This window comes from Lactuca saligna, chromosome 3 (assembly GCF_052625555.1).
Source record: "Lactuca saligna cultivar CGN05327 chromosome 3, ASM5262555v1, whole genome shotgun sequence".
In the NCBI taxonomy this organism is placed as follows: domain Eukaryota; kingdom Viridiplantae; phylum Streptophyta; class Magnoliopsida; order Asterales; family Asteraceae; genus Lactuca; species Lactuca saligna.
The window spans coordinates 223816737-223835569 of record NC_136419.1 but is presented as its reverse complement, the minus strand read 5'-3'; positions in this window follow the sequence as shown (position 1 = coordinate 223835569).

Genomic DNA, 18833 nt, shown 5'->3' with positions numbered 1-18833 from the left:
GCTTTAATATTGCACTGGAATTTATCTTTTTTGTCTTGGGCAACATCTTTAACATCTTTCAAAAGATCATTATACTCCATTTGAGTTTTAATAATCCTTGAAGTTGCAGAATGAGCAAAGGGTCCCAAAACGATTGCTTCCCATATGAGGTATCCATTGTCCTGAGATCCTACGACATAGTCTTCAAAGTGATTAGCCCAGACTTCATAATCTTGGGTGTAAAGGATGGGAATCTTCGTTGTTGATCCAATGTTGTTCGAAATATTAATGGGATTAGATGGCGACTCGTCCATGCTTGATCGAATAACCTGTTTGAAAGATCAGACTTGTAATATATAATATTAGGGCAAAACGAACAAGTAAAGAGATACGTCAATTATGGGGTGATGGCTCAATAAATATTAGTTAATGCGGAACAAACCCTAATAGCTTCTTTCACAGAAGAGATGTGTATGAATTACACAGCCTCCCGCTCTGATACCAAATGATGAGATAAAAATCTTTAAGATCGATTAGATCTTTGAAACAGGTATATAAAGAATGTAAAGCAATACTCAAGAATGGATTTGAATGTGTTGAATGATTAGAACTTTCAATACTCAGCAGAGCTCGATGAAGAACTTCTACTGTAGAGGATTCTAGGGTTACAAAAATATATCTTATATAATTACACCGTAAAACCCTGATCTATCAGTTACGTAAAAGATGCATGCAAGCATCTATAAATACACAAACCCTAGAAAATAAGATACAGATGGACAGGCCCATACCGCATAAAAGCTGGGCTAGGAAGCGAGCCCAAGACGGAACACCAATAACCCAACACTATTGTTTTAAATTCAAGAATAAAGTTGATAGTAGAAACAATATACAATGAATAATGTGTAATCATATGGTGATAAATAAAAGGTGTTTTATTTATGTTCATAGGTTTTGATACCATATTGGATTCAATTATTATTGTTTTTCACTTTGCATGTTTTGACTTCCCGAATAAACTAGGTTATTCTTCCGAAATGACTAAGTTATTCAAACCATCCACAGTCGGTCATGTGTTGGAAGTAGATATGAATTAAGAATGTCATGGGTTGGCTTGTAGAGGTCTAAGGTGTTGGACAAAGGGCTACAACACTCATGAGTGCTCATAAGTTTTGAGTATTGGATTCAACCCGCGCTCATTGGAATCACTTCATGGGCTTTATCACGAGTGATCATGAGATGATAATATCTTATATTCTTCAAACCTAGAGATATGAGTTGTTACTATGAGTTGGTTGTACATTGATTGCACGAAACCGCATTTGGTAACTCGGTGCTATAAAACGTGCCTTTGTCTATGATTCAACAAGTAGTAGAACAAGCCATATGAGTCGAAGTTTATCCATTCCTTTTACCTTCGGGATAAAAGCGATATCTGTGGGCCCCTCGATGACTTGATGATGACAAATGGAAGTGCTCGGCCGGGCCAGGGCTGATTTGATTTGTTCAATTAGTTAGTCGTCATAAATCGGCAATCAGGAAACAACAAATGGACAGAGAGAATGATTATAATCCATGTCTCAGTCCATATGATATCTAGAATGGAGGAATATATGATCCCTTATCTAATGGACAAGTCATTTACAAAGGTCAGAGTTTATCGACAAGGTCAGAGTTTGACAGAAGCTTTTGAGAGCTACGATTGCCCGTTGGTTCCTGAAGTCATACACAATAATAGTTTTAGACTTATCCAAGTGGGAGACTGTTGGATTAATGTCTAAGTCCATAACTATAATTGGTAAGACTTGACCCGACCCAGCATGGTCCATTTGGGTTGCATGGCATCATGCACTTGGATAGACTATAATGAGAGAAATAAGACACTTATGGTTATTAATATATTATAAGTTCTAGTATATTAATAATAAGAATAATGAGATTATTTAATTAGTATTGATCAAGAATTAATCTAGGATTAATTAAGTGATCAAAAGATGACTAATTAAATATATGGGTTGATTGTGTAAATCATCCATACTTGTATAGTGGGCTAATGCTCCATGGATAATCAAGTTGGGCTAAAACCCATAGGATGGTCCATGGATGCTCCATGGTGTATTTGAACCCATGGATCCAAGGAAATGGAATGTCATGACAATTAGGGTTTACCCTAATTGTATAACTATATAAGCATCTTATTCTTGATGAAAATCGGCCACTAGTGAGAGAAAGAAAGGGCTAGCCGTTTCATGAAGTGTAGAATTCTCTCTAAGTTATTCCAAGTGCTTATGGTGTTGTGTGAACCATTTGAGGTGTCACACTTGGGGCACTAGGCACTCAAGCTTCATGAAGACAAGCACTAACAAAAGGTATGTTATTCTAACTTGTGTTATTCAAAGTTTAGTATGCTAGAATAGAACAATACCTTGGAAAGTTGATATTTGCATGTATAATAGAGAAAGCATAGATCCAAGGTATTTAGGGTTTCATGTACACTTAGGAGTGTTAGAATGCTCAAAACCCAACAAACCTAATGGTCTTAAAGATTAGTTTTGGGCCTATTCGGCCATGTTGGGTGGGAAACCCTAATCAGGGTTTAGAAAACCCTAATTTTAGTTATGTGGGCCATGGACTTATTGGAACCCACCTTTGGGCGATTAGGATTGGATTGTGTATTAAGCCCAAATTATTCCATATCATTTATCTAGTAGAGCAAAAGGACTTAATTGATTAAGTCCTTAATGGGTTAAGTGAGAAACACTTAACCCTAACCATCATTTTATATGAAACCCTAATTTCACTTGGCTTTATGTTGTACATTTCTATTGGGATTTGGTGTTTGAGCTAATAATGGGCCATCCAAGATCAAACAATGTACTGGAATATTTAGATGGGCTTTAGGGTAAGGCCTATATGAGGGTGTGGGCCCAATTTGGAAAATTAGGCCATAAATGGGCCATAGTTTGGGCCTTAATGGTTATATGATATTGGGCCATTAGAAATGGAAAATGTTTGGACTGGAGTAAGTAGTTGGGCCTTTAATTATGATCATGTATACGTTTAGGCCCAATTTGGAAAATTGGCAATATGTTGGGCTTTGAATTGGGTGTTATTTTGATGTTGACAGATTTGGGAATTCATGATCTAGCAACTAAGGTTTTGTCAGTGCGACTTTAGCAGTGTGAGGTGAGTTTCCTTTCGATAGGATGGGTATAAGGCACCATGTCGGCCCGTTTATGTAGTTGTAGTATGTTGGGGTAAGCCTGGTGTCGGGGTTAGCCCGATGCATACTACATTCCTTTCTACAATTCCACAGAAGGGTAAAAGACCATTTTACCCCTCTCCGACTCAAAAGTCCACATGTTGACCAAAACCCCAAAAGTCAACAAAAGTCAACAACAAGCAGTACGTGGGTCGTACCAACTCCTGTATACAGGGTGTACCCTTGCACTCCATAATCGGGGAACGCGACCCCCTACGCGGCGCGTATTGGGATTACGCCCAAGGTAAATCCCAGTTTCTTACTTTCTTCATTTTAGGTCTTAAATGGTTAAGACATAACCTCACATTCCAGATCTAGCCATCCTAATACCTCTTAATCCATAAAGTCGAAACCATTAAGCCTTTGCATGGCTATAAAGGTTCCCACACCTGTTAACACCTTTCCTTTCTCCTCCAAAAGTCTAGATCTCATGCATGGTCCAACATTTACGTCCAAGATTGCATTTTTATGAACATACAACTCATATAGTCCTAGAATATGATAGATCTAGGCCAATGGGGACTATTTGCTCATAAAGTCTCCATCTTGGGACCTTAAACCCTAGAATCCGCGTACAAAATAAGCGTAACCTTAGGTACGCCCAGCGTACCCAGATGAATCCGCGTACAAAATAAGCATGTGAGTACGCCCAGCATACTCACCATCCTAGCATTTACAACAAGGGACCTAACATGACAATCTTGGTAAAGAAGAAGTGTTAAATGGTCGAACCTAAATTTCGGGATGTTACAATTCTCCCCCACTAGAACCATACTTCTCCCTCATAGTCTTTTACCGAAAACAACTCCGGATGCTACTCCCGCATCTCTGACTCTGACTCCCACGTCATCTCAGACCCCTTCTGATGCTGCCACTGAACCTGCATCAACGGTATCTCCTTCTTCCTTAGAACCTTGATCTTCTGATCCCGAATCAAAATTGGTTTCTCAACATAATTCAAGCCCGCATCCACCTGAATATCCTCCAACGGCACTACTGCCGACTCATCGACTATACACTTCCTCGACTGAGACACGTGAAAGGTATCATGAATCGGGCTCAACTCCATAGGTAGCTCCAAACGATATGCTACCTTGCCTACCCTCACAATCACTCTAAACGGTCCAATATGCCGGGGCCCCTGCTTGCCCCTCTTTCTGAATCGAATCACTCATTTCCAAGGAGACACCTTCATGAGTACAAAATCCCCAACCTGAAACTCGAGCTCGGACCGTCGCCTATCTGCATAATTTTCTGGCGACTCTGAGCGGTCAACAACCTCTGTCTGACCTGCTGTATTTGCTCTGTCATCCGAAGTACTATCTCCGTACTACCCATCACCCGTTTCCCTACCTCACCCTAGCAAATGGGGGTCCGACACCTTCTCCCATACAACAACTCAAAGGGTGGCATACCAATGCTCGAGTGATGGTTGTTGTTATAGGAAAACTCAGCCAAGGGAAAATACATGTCCCAACCTCCTTCGAATTCCAATAGACATGCCCGAAGCATGTCCTCGAGCGTCTGAATCGTCCGCTCACTCTGTCTGTCCGTTTGTGGGTGGTATGCGGTACTGAAATGTAGCCTCGTACCTGTTGGATTAATTTCTAAGTCCATAACTATAATTGGTAAGACTTGACCCGACCCGGCATGGTCCATTTGGGTTGCATGGCATCATGCACTTGGATAGACTATAATGAGAGAAATAAGACACTTATGGTTATTAATATATTATAAGTTCTAGTATATTAATAATAAGAATAATAAGATTATTTAATTAGTATTGATCAAGAATTAATCTAGGATTAATTAAGTGATCAAAAGAAGACTAATTAAATATATGGGTTGATTGTGTAAATCAGCCATACTTATATAGTGGGCTAATGCTCCATGGATTATCTAGTTGGGCCAAAACCCATATGATGCTCCATGGATGCTCCATGGTGTATTTGAACCCATGGATGCAAGGAAATGGAAAGTCATGACAATTAGGGTTTACCCTAATTGTAACACTATATAAAGATATCATTCTTCCCAAAATCGGTCAGTAGATTATTCTAGAGAGGGCTAGCCGATTTCATGAAGTGTAGAATTCTCTCAAGTTATTCCAAGTGTATTTGGTGTTGTGTGAACCATTTGAGGTGTCACACTTGGGGCACTAGGCACTCAAGCTTCATGAAGACAAGCACTATCAAAGAGGTATGTATTCTATCTTGTTATATTAATAGTTTTGTATGCTAGATTAGGATAATACCTTGGATGTTCATATTTGTATGTATAATAGAGAAAACATAGATCCAAGGTATTTAGGGTTGCATGTACACTTAGGAGTGTTAGAATGCTCATAACCCAACAGTGGTATCAGAGCCTAGGCTTGTTTTCTTGTTATACCTGCAATAGAAGCTGAAAAATCGAAATTGATGCTATCAGCCTAGCAGACTCGCCGAGTCCATGAAGGGACTCGACGAGTCCAAGGCAAAATGCATCCAACTCGCCGAGTTGTGTTCATGCACTCGACAAGTTGGACCCCAGACAGCATATCCTCGAGGTTTTTGGCTAGAAATGGACTAGGAACATTACCCTAAGTTGTTTTTGAACTTATAAACTTGTTTTTTAATGTGGTAATGTTCATGCTAATCCATTTTTCAAAGATAATTGTCAATAGATTCATGTTTTGTATTCGTTTAAAGGTTAGACTAATTACATGAAAAAGTTTGATTTGAATTATCTTGTTCTTATGAGTTTCTTAGATTAATAGAAAAGTTGAATGAAATAGTTGTTTTCAATCCATTTTAATCTAAGAGTTGAGTACAAAATGTGTTTGTGTAACTTATCCTCAAGTTACATGAAGAGTCACATTAAAGACTCATAAAACTCATAAAGTTGGCAATGGTTACAAAAATGAAGAGTGTAGTTCTTTTTAATTGGAGTTATGACTCCATAATTTGTCCTCAAGTTATGGAGGACCAAGAGTCTCTTCATTAAATAAATAAAAAAATAAAATAATGTAACCTTAATTAATTTCATAAGTTATAAAAATAAAGAAAAAGTTAATTCTTTATTAGTTTAAAGTCTTCCATAATTTGTCCTCAAGTTATGGAACTTGAAGAGTTTTTGGATTAAAACTACTTTAAACACATAAGTTATGGAATTAATTAGTTTTGAATACTTTCAAAACTTGCCCTCAAGTTTTGGAATTTGTAAAGTTTTCTCTTATGAATACTTTAATTCCAAGTTAGCCCTTAGAATTTTAAAAGTTAAAATTCAACCCTTATACTTTATAATATTATAAGTTAATAATATTTATATGTATAAGAGTACAGTCGGTCTTACCGCTAGTACGCCTCATTCACGAAGCCGGTCTATAAGGTGGGTATAAGGTTGTTGCCTATAAAATGGCAACTTAATGGGTGTCCACTCTCACCCACCGCTTGCTTGACTGGTGGAGGGTCGTTAGCCGAACGGGTTTGACAGGACTATAATTCTCCCTTCATTAAAAGTATTAATGATAAATACTAAGTAACTAAACTCTTAATAATTCCCAATCTTAGTTACTTAGGAAAATGTGAAGAAGGTGCTAATCCATGAAATTACACTTCGCACTTTGTTTAAGTCGGTTAGTGGAGCGTGTGTGGTTAACCGGCACACTAACTCGTATTTAACAAGGTAGGCAAAGGGTAACTTAATATTTATCATAGTATCGATGGAGCGTGTGTGGTTAACCGGCACATCGATTGAGGGGTAATTTATTAAGGGTACCAAGTAATTTGCATGGTTACTTCACACCTTGTTTTGTGATCCTCGGCATCCCAGTCACAAAACCTGAAGGGCACACTCGAGATTGAAACATGCCATTGAACAGTTCAAAAAATCTCAAAAGATCTAGGAATTTCAAATACAATTAAAACCTAATAATACATTTCGTTTATCTTGGTGGAAATTGGTGAATCGTCATTCACCTACCTTCAAATTGTTTTATAGCTTGGATTACGGCATACCTCTTCTAAGTTATAAAATAGTCTGTTGGGTCCTAGCCTTAATATTTCATATTGGGTGTCATATTAAGGACTTTAAATCAACTATCTTGAATATCTCCCAAAACATGTCTGGTTTAGACATTTATGATCTTCCCAAATCTCTTGAAACAAGCTTTCCTAAATGAAGATGATGTCCCATGGATATCATACTTCTCTCTCCTCCTCCAATTATTCTCCCTAACCCACAAGTTCTTGAAAAATTTAAGGTCACTCGAACCCCATTGGCAAGGCAAGGTCTAGCTGTGATCACATCTTGGAGATGTAGTCACATATTGACAAGCTGAGAGAGTTGGGTGTCAAAGTCTTGAGAAAGTTAGTGGCTCAACTACTTTCTAAGTCACATAGTGAGTTCTTTTGGAACACCTATGAAACAGACTATGACAAGACCCTTAATGATCTTATCTATTGTTACGATCAACTTCCTGAAACTTTATGGACATTGACAATGGTGACACTGGAAATACAGAAAAAGCATTCTCTTCCCAATGGAAAGGGATCGACCATAGTCAACTCGGTTGAACAAATGGTAAAGAGAAAAACTAAGTCTGTGATAGTCCTATGTACCATTATCAAAGGGTCCATATGTTTGTATTGCCAAAGTAAGGGTCATTAGTTGCGAAGCTGCCTAATTTACCTAAGGATGTTAAAGTCAATCAGATTGACTCTACTTCAGGTAAAAGTCCACTAATCTAACTCTGTTAAGTTTCTATTCTGAGATTCTTGATGCATGATGTGACTGGGTCACATGGTGATGTTTTAAGAATCAAAGAAAAGTGAAGACACTTAAAGAAAGAATATGCTGAATCTGATCGCGTAGATGGATTTCTATCGCATAGTTTGAAGATTTGATTCTTGAGCTACTTCTTAGGAGTTATGAGATATTGCTTAGGAATAGATAACAACAAGTTTTCATATGGATTGTAAGGATAAGTTTTTCCTCATAGTTTTAAAATAAAAGAAAAATTTTTGATTTATTTTAAAATATCCTTACAATGGCATTTGAGGAAAAATTGTTGCTTATATGATTCCATTAATAGCAAGAGTGGAAATATGAAATTGATTCCTTCATTTGTGGTAATGTCTAAATTTACCAAATAAGGAAAGACTCTCATCATCCAAAGTCTCAATTGGACCGGGACTTGGAATCATGCAAGTTGTATAGCATGATGAATGAGAACTTTCAAGCATTGGAAAAATTAAGACTAATTACTTGTTCACATGGATGTGTGAGTCAAGTAATGGACTGAGGGATCGAGTACATAGTCATGTGCACTGATTAAGTCCACCACAAAAGATGTAAGGCTATTCGTCATAGTTTACTAAAGCTCAGTAAATATGATTATACTTACAAGCTTAAGTGTAACTCTGAGACATTGGAAAAGGTTCCAATGCATGGCAGAGCGGATAAGAGGAATCAAGTTAGGCAGAAGGATAAAAGTTTCTCAAATCTGAAAAGATGGGAGAGTACTTTAGTATTAGTCTTGTGATCATCTTAATGATTAAGAAACCATATCAAAATTAGTTCTCTAAGGAAGTCTTAGTGCATTCTTATGACTAAGAAGAAGGGATCTTGAATTGTTGAAATGGTTAAATCAAGAAGATGAGTCATACTTCGTTTCAATACAAGTCTTAGAGTCATACTCCAAGATTGTAATTTGAGTGACATGTCTTAAAGAAGGTTTAAAACACTTGACAAATGTAAGAGGAAAAGTTTTCTACTCTTGTACATTTGAAATTGGTAAGTTGTGATGTTTTGGATAAAACAAAGACCAACTAAGGCCAATTGTGTGAAGTGTTTGTCTTGATTAGAATCCGCACTATCTCTTGGATGTTTGACAAGGGAGTCTTATAGGTCAAGAGGACAGTGGGAGTCTTAAAGGTCTTGAAATTCTCAAGAACTAATCAAGAATAAAACCTGAAGTTCTTCACTAGCACACGACTTAAGGTTTATAGCCTATCGTGTTTACATATTCTGTGCCCATTCCAATCAAAGTTGGCTTTGCATTTGAGTTCTTAGAGTTCTCAATGTGTTGCACAACAACTTGGAAGCAATGGTAGGCCCTTGAGCTGCCAGGTGGCAAGAAGTTAAGATTGAGTTCAATCCATATGAGTTTGGATTTGTCATAATTCTTGTCTTGTGACTATGGTTATGACAATTCACATGGATAAGAACTCATACACCATTAAATCTAAGTGTCATAAGGTTTCTCTCCGATTCATGAAAATGATGGTAAGGAAACACTTCCACTAAGTAGATTTTAGTTAGATAGCAATTGTGATATTTGCATTCTCAAAGTCGTTAGTGGAGCGTGTGTGGTTTACCGGCACACTAACCTGGACTTGTGAGAAGTGGAAAAAAAAGGTCTAACCATTATGATTACGGCATCCCTCTTCATAATTGTTTAGACACACAAGTGTGCTATCTAAGGGAAGGTGTATGATTTTGATAAAGTTCTATCAAAACAATCCAGTATCAGAAATCTGAACTTTGGTAAGAAAGTCAATAAAGTATTGATTTCTAGAAGTCCAGCTGATTTCTGAGTACATGTAAAAGCTAGTGGGAGCATAAGTGTTATGCTAATAATCATCATGTTAGTGGGAGCATGATAATTCTGATAAGTATTGCAAGTTAGCAATGTTAATTATAGGAAAACAAAAGGTTTCAATTGAGAAAAAGTTGTTTTGCTATAATTAAGGGAGAGGAAATTATACTTCATCTCAAATCTATAAGCTTAGATCGTGAGGTTTTAATCATTTAGTCAAGGATATATATGAATTTCATGTTGGAATGGCTCAACATAAGGAAATTCTGTATATGGGTCCATTATTTGCGTTCTTAAATTCGATTATGATTACGGCATCCCTTTTCATAATCTGAATTATGAGAACTTGGCAAATTGAAATGGAAATGTTATAGCAAAAGACTGGTTTAGTCTTTATGTGAGACATCATGGATCATGTCCCATATGCTTCGGATATAGGATCGATTACATGTGCTATATTCATCCTTTCTAAAATTTTCCAAATGTCTAGGGCATTATGAAGGGAAAAGGTTTAGAACTGGATATGACTAAAAGGATTAAACAATTGTCGAGGAAAATCTAAGGTTTACCAAAGATTGGTTGCTCAAGGACAGTTGGAAGTATAGTGATAATTCTGGAAGGACCATATTGACATAATCTGTAAGGAGGCAACTCTTGTTCAGAAGTTATAGTCAAAATGGAATCTGGAAATGTTTCAAAGTTAGAATTTTTCCAATCTGTTTAAGATTAGGAAACTTAATGTAAGAAGGATGTTTCTAAGGAGCTGATCTCCTTTGGAATGCTCTGTAATGATTGTTTCCAAGTCTTTGTGAATTTGTGCATAATCGTTACAAGAGGGTCAATGCATATAAGTTTAAAATCTAACAGATTTCAGTAAATGGCATGAATTTGGAATTCTTGCATTTGCAGTAAGGATTTGGGAGTGTGAAAGGAGAATCATTGAAGTTATGTTCAATTGATCTAGTTCACAAAATAAAGATCATAGACAAACATATTATGCATACTTGGTGTATGGCATGACTAGTGTTTAGAAAACATAGTGTACATGCTTGGAGCATGGGATAACTATTGTTTTAAATTCAAGAATAAAAGTTGATAGCTGAAACAGTATACAATGAATAATGTGTAATCATATGGTGATAAATAAAAGGTGTTTTATTTATGTTCATAGGTTTTGATACCATATTGGATTCAATTATTATTGTGTTTCACTTTGCATGTTTTGACTTCCCGAATAAACTAGGTTATTCTTCCGGAATGACTAAGTTATTCAAACCATCCACAGTCGGTCATATGTTGGAAGTAGATATGAATTAAGACTGTCATGGGTTGGCTTGTAGAGGTCTAAGATGTTGGACAAAGGGCTACAACACTCATGAGTGCTCATAAGTTCTGAGTATTGGATTCAACCCGCGCTCATTGGAATCACTTCATGGGTTTTATCACGAGTGATAATGAGACGATAATATCTTATATTCTTCAAACCTAGAGATATGAGTTGTTACTATGAGTTGATAGTACATTGATTACACGAAACGCATTGGTAACTCGATGTTATAAAACGTGTCTTTGTGTATGATTCAATAAGTAGTAGAACAAGCCATATGAGTCGAAGTTTATCCATTCCTTTTACCTTCGGGATAAAAGCGATATCTGTGGGCCCCTCGATGATTTGATGATGACAAATGGAAGTGCTCGGCCGGGCTAGGACTGATTTGATTTGTTCAATTAGTCAGTCGTCATAAATCGGAAATCGGGAAACAACTAATGGACAGAGAGAATGATTATAATCCATGTCTCAGTCCATATGATATCTAGAATGGAGGAATATATGATCCCTTATCTAATGGACAAGTCATTGACAAGATCAGAGTTCATCTACAAGGTCAGAGTTCGACAAAAGCTTTTGAGAGCTACGATTGCCAGTTGGTTCCTGAAGTCATACGCAATAATAGTTTTAGACTTATCCAAGTGGGAGACTGTTGGATTAATGTCTAAGTCCATAACTATAATTGGTAAGACTTGCCCCGACTCGGCATGGTCCATTTGGGTTGCATGGCATCATGCACTTAGATAGACTATAATGAGAGAAATAAGACACTTATGGTTATTAATATATTATAAGTTCTAGTATATTAATAATAAGAATGATAAGATTATTTAATTAGTATTGATCAAGAATTAATCTAGGATTAATTAAGTGATCAAAAGAAGACTAATTAAATATATGGGTTGATTGTGTAAATCATCCATACTTATATAGTGGGCTAATGCTCCATGGATTATCTAAGTTGGGCCAAAACCCATATGATGCTCCATGGATGCTCCATGGTGTATTTGAACCCATGGATCCAAGGAAATGGAAAGTCATGACAATTAGGGTTTACCCTAATTGTAACACTATATAAAGATATTATTCTTCCCAAAATCGGTCAGTAGATTATTCTAGAGAGGGCTAGCCGATTTCATGAAGTGTAGAATTCTCTCAAGTTATTCCAAGTGTATTTGGTGTTGTGTGAACCATTTGAGGTGTCACACTTGGGGCACTAGGCACTAAAGCTTCATGAAGACAAGCACTATCAAAGAGGTATGTATTCTATCTTGTTATATTAATAGTTTTGTATGCTAGATTAGGATAATACCTTGGATGTTCATATTTGTATGTATAATAGAGAAAACATAGATCCAAGGTATTTAGGGTTGCATGTACACTTAGGAGTGTTAGAATGCTCATACCCCAACAGTACCCAACTCCTCGTGAAACTTCTTCCAAAATCTGGAAGTAAAACGCACATCTCGTTCTGAAATAATCGAGATCGGAACTCCATGTCGCGATACCATCTCCCTCATGTACAATTCTGCCAACCTCTCAGCAGAAGAGCTCTCACTGATAGCAAGAAAGTGAGCGCTCTTCGTCAACCGGTCCACAATCACCCAAATCGCATCGACACCCATGACAGTCCTCGGCAATTAGTGATAAAATCCATGGTGATCTGTTTCCACTTCCACTTGGGAATCTCTAACGGCTGCAACTTACCATGCGGACGCTGGTGCTCGATCATAACCTTGCGACAGGTCAAGCACCTCTCTACGAACCATGCAACATCCCTCTTCATACATGGCCACCAATACTGCTTATGCAGGTCCAAATACATCTTAGTGGCCCCGGGGTGGCTCCTCAAATGGTGTCCCATACTGGAGTCATCACTATCAATCTCATGCAAATATTTCGTATCGGGTGGCCCTCCGCCCTAAGGCTCAGGGCATCGGCTACAACATTAGCCTTGCCCGGGTGGTATAGGATCACACAATCGTACTCCTTCACTACGTCCAACCATCTCCTCTGACGCATGTTTAGATTGGACTGATCCATTTAGTACTTCAAACTCTTGTGGTCTGTGTATATCGTACACCAAACCCCGTACAAATAGTGATGCCAGATCTTGAGGGTGAACACTACAACCTCCAATTCCAGATCATGAGTGGGATAGAGGCTTTAGCAGTCTCGATGCATATGCTATCACATGCCCCCTCTACATAAGCACCGCTCACAACCCTGATATCAATGCATCACAACATACCACGAAGTCCTCTATCCCTTCAGGAAGGGCCAACACAGGGGCTTCGCATAATCTCTGGCGAAGTGTCTCGAATGAGGTCTGCTGCTCCGGACCCTAAGAAAATGCAACACCCTTCTGGGTCAACTTAGTGAGTGGCACGGCGATCATAGAGAAATCCCTGATAAATCTCCAATAATAGTCTACCAATCCTAAGAAACTGCTGATCTCAGTAGGTGATCTCGGCACCTCCCAACTCATCACATCCTCAATCTTGGCCAGATTGACCAATGTCGTCTGTTGGTTAACTAGATGCCCGAGGAACTGGACCTCCCGTAACCAAAAATCACACTTGGAGAATTTGGTGTAAAGCCTCTCCGATCTCAGAACTCCAAGGATTTCCCTAAAATGCTCCTCATGCTTCTCTTTGGATTTCGAATACACCAAGATATAATCGATGAAAACAATCACCGATCGATCCAACATCAGTCTTCACACTCTGTTCATGAGATCCATGAACGCGGCTGGTGCATTGGTGAGTCCAAAAGGCATCACCACGAACTCATAATGCCCATAACAAGTTCTGAATGCTGTCTTCTGGATATCTTCATCCTGAACCCTCATCTGATGATAACCTGACCTCAAGTCTATCTTGGAGAACCAAGACGCTCCCTGTAACTGATCGAACAAATCGTCTATCCTTGGTAACGGATAGCGGTTGTTAACTGTCAGCTTGTTCAACTCCCGGTAATATATACACATCCGGTGTGAACCATCCTTCTTCTTGACAAAAAGGATCGATGCTCCCCAAGGTGAGCTACTCGGTCTAATAAACCCCTTTCCTAACAGCTCCTGAAGCTGCGATGATAACTCCTGCATCTCGGATGACGCAAGGCGATATGGTGCCTTGGCAATAGGTGCTCCCCCTGGCACCAAATCGATACGAAACTCCACCTGCCTCTCGAGAGGCACACCTGGCAACTCCTCAGGGAAAGCATCAGGGAACTCCCGCACAATTGGGACCTCATCAATCGAACTTGGCCTCCTAGTGGCAACTCGTGTATCCATCACATAGGCCACAAATCCTCTACAATCCTGCTATAAACTCTGTCTCGCCCTAGCAGCCGAACAAAATGTTGACTCAGGACGGGTACCCTCACCGTACACCATATGTACTCCCCCACTAGGGTCTCGTATCGTCACCAAATGATGCTCGCAGTCTATAACAATTCCAAATCGGCTCAACCAATCCGTGCCCACTATAACACACACATCCCCCATCGCAATCGGGACCAGATCTATCGGGAACTCTACACCGAAGATCTCAAGGATACATCCTCGAATCACATCTGTGGCATACACTGCTCGCTCGTTAGCTATAGATACTCGCAGAGGTCGACTCAAGGCCTATCGACAAATACTGATATGACGACTGAAGGCTAACGACACAAAAGATCGACGCGCTCCCGAGTCAAATAGCACTAAGGTAGGTACATAATTCACAAGAAAAGTACCTACGCATAACATAATATCTTAGAATTAAATAATTATAGAGAAGAATACATACCGACCACAACGTCGGGTGCTACGTGGACCTCCTTTGTTGTCAACTGGAAAGCTCTCCCACGAGCCTTCGGAGCCTCGGCCTTCACTGATCGAACCTCGGTAACCCTAGTAGCAGGTGTAGATCTCTGCGCTGACCCCTGATGCAACTGTGGGCACTCGGCCTTCCGATGGGCAGTGTGGTTGCAATGAAAGCAAACCATAAATCCCTTGGGGCAATCCTTGGTGATATGCCCCTCCTTGCCACATTTGTAGCAAGCAGACGACCGACCGACCCCCTTATGACCCTTGCCGCACTTCCAACAAGTGCGGCCCTTCTGTCCTCTAGTCCTCGAATCAGCAGACTTGGTCCACTTGGCTGTCGGCTAAGACGGAGTCGGCCGCTGATCCATCCTCTGTGACTCGGTCTCCTCCCTGGCCTGAGTCTCCAAGTCGATCTCCCACTTCTGGGAATTTCCCTGAAGCTCAGCAAATGTACGGTACGTCGAGTTCGATACGAACTCTCGAATGTCCCTCGTCGAAATGCCAAATATCGGCTCATTCGTTCCTGCTCGGTAGACACCTGCTCAGGGCAGAACATCACCCTCTCATGAAACTTCCTGGTAACAACTATAACAGAATCAATACCCTGCTTGAGGGTCATGAACTCCTGAATCAGCCGTTCCCTCTCCACCAGGGGAACATACTCGTCCCTGAACATGGCATTGAACCTCTCCCAGGTAACCTCGGAAATCTCTGCCAAAGTGAAGCTCGCCGTCACGAACCTCCACCAATACTTCGCTCCCAAGCGGAGCTGGTTCAGAGCGAACCATACCCTCAAGTGTCCTGGACAAGAACACATATAGAAATATCCCTCAATGTCAAAGACCCATCTCATTGCAGCAATCGGGTCTTGCGTCCCATCGAACTCTTGTGGCTTCGTGTTGCTGAACTCCCAAAACAACAACGAGTCACCTCCCTGAGGTCTGGCAGCAGCAACAACAACAGTAGCTACCTTAGTCACCGCTGCATACCGCTCGTCAAAGGTCTCAATCAGTGTGGTCTTGATGTCCCCGAACATCTCTAGAATCTCATCCCGGATGGCAGCAGCCACCTCTTCATGAATCAATTGACAGATCTCCTCGTCACTGACCCCACGGCTCTCAGGTGTGTGTTGTGTCCCAACCATGATGCCTCTGAAATACAACATAAAAATATCAGAGACTCGATCGAGCATACTCGTACTCGATAACGTAACCCTACTCGTCCTCCAATACCCAAAGGATTCTTACTTGGGCTGCTCACTGATCTGGTGTCTTCAGTAGTACGGGCCCTATACTACTGACCACACCGCATCAACATTCACCCCAAGTCCTCCTCCTTGGATCCCTGATCGCAAGTACTTTATTCTCGCTATGCATTGGCTACCCTCCGATAGACCTGTCATGAGCTCCTAACTGCTACCTACTCGCTCTCCAGGAATCCCATAGCAGCAGAAATCTCCTAGGCTAAGGCATCACAAATCAGGCCACTCTACTCCGAATATGAATACCTAGCCTACTCTAGCATGCATAACATAACATAGCATATCTCATAGCACATAATGTAAGGGTATTTTGGGGATTCACCATTCGGGCGCTGGCTGACCGTACACACTGCTCTGCTCTATCTATTTCAAAACTCCTTGCTCTTTTTGGAAAATTTAGTTTTTATTGTTGAAAATTTCTCAAATCCTCAGTTTGTGTCCAAATACGCCCAAAGGTGCATCCGAGTCCCTCAAACCAAGGCTCTGATACCAACTTGTAACAACGTAAATTTTCAAAACAATTTTTCATTTCTTTAAAACATAATTTCATTCAAGAGAAACCATAAAATCCAAGGTAACATAGTCATAAAACAAAACATGTTGAATCCCAAGATCAAATATATCGAAATTCGCCTGATGTGTGTATACAAGTCATGCCGATGCCTTCCCACAGTCCCCACTAGTACCTGAAAGCATAAATGCTTAGTGAGTTCCCCAATATACCACTTACACACATACGCCTTTCCAGGCCATACTCCACACAAACTTCCAGTCCAAGTGTCTTAGGGGACTTCCATCCCAACCCAGTAAACCTTCCGGTCCTACCCGTGTCGACCTTCCGGTCTACATCATAATGCCTTTCAGCACATAACATAATGCCTTCCGGCCCATATCTAGCATAGCATATATATCGCATACAAAATAGGCAACTAATAGCATACAATGCATATATCTTATAACATACTAGACCTTCCGGTCACACATAAGTACCCTTCCAGGTACAGTATAGTGAGAAGACTCACCTCGTATGATTTCTAGTGTCTCACGTGCTCGATATCTCTGAATCTCGAAACAACAACCTAGCCTCGCCTAATCACATCAAGTAACCATTCCAAATCATTAACGGCTCTAAAGGCTATACTAGATTCCTTTCTACAATTCTACAGAAGGGTAAAAGACCATTTTACCCCTCCCTGACTTAAAAGTCCACACGTTAACCAAAACCCTAAAAGTCAACAAAAGTCAACAGCAAGCAGTACGCGAGGCGTACCAACTCCTGTACGCGGGGCTTACCCTTGCACTCTAGAATCGGGGAACGCGACCCCCTATGCGTCGCGTAATGGGATTACGCCCAACGTAAATCCCAGTTTCTTACTTTCTTCATTTTAGGCCTTAAACGGTTAAGACATAACCTCACATTCCAGATCTGGCCATCCTAATACCTCATAAACCATAAAGTCGAAACCTTTAAGCCTTTTCATGGCTATAAAGGTTCCCACACCTTCTAACACCTTTCTTTTCTCCTCCAAAAGTCTAGATCTCATGCATGGTCCAACATTTACGTCCAAGATTGCATTTTTACGAACATGCAACTCATATAGTCCTAGAATATGATAGATTTAGGCCAATGGGGACTATTTGCTGATAAAGTCTCCATCTTGGGACCTTAAACCCTAGAATTTGGTCCAAGAAGCACACAACACAAATAACAAGGCATGTTCTGAACTTTATACCTTAGGAAGAAGCTCCAACCTCTGAAAACCTCAGATCTACTCTTGTCCACCAACTTCTAGCTCCTACAATGGCCTCCTCTTCTCTTTTACCACCTTGAAATGGCACTTTGAAGCTTAGAACACTCACACACAACCTAAGGACGAAGGGAGAACTCTCTTGGGGTTTCTTTCTGTGAGATGGTCGCTGAGAGAGAAGACCATCACATTCCTTTTATATCCCTCAAGTCATATTAGGGTTTTGCATCTAGGCCGGTTACGACCAGCATACACGAATGAATCTACGTACAAAATAAGCGTGTGAGTACCCGTAGCGTACTCCTTAGTACGCCCAACGTACTCACCATCCTAGCATTTACAATAAGGGACCTAACATGAAAATCTTGGAAAAGAAGAAGGGTTAAATTGTCAAACCTGCATTTCAGGATGTTACACCGAGTCGCCCCATGACTCGCCGAGTCCAACAACTCTAAATCCCTTCATTCTCAACTCACCAAGTCATTCCTCGACTCACCGATTCACCGATCAACCAGAAGAGGTTAGGACGCCATGACCAGACTCGTCGAGTCCAAGAACAAACTCACCGAGTCCAAGACAATCCTCAATAGACTCGCTGATATGTTCTTCTAACCCGTCGAGTCCATGCCCACCTTCATCCAACTCGACGAGTTCACCCATGGAACTTGTCGAGTCTCTTCAGTTCTCATTCCATATAGAGGCTTTTCAATCCATATAGGGATTCAAATCTATAGATCCACTCTTCTATAGCCTAGCCCTCACATAAAGTTGCAAACTTTACATGAAACCAAGGAGATATAAGCCTAAAACAGTCTAGGGCTAAGACTAAGGACAAAAGGCTTCACCAATAACTCTTAAA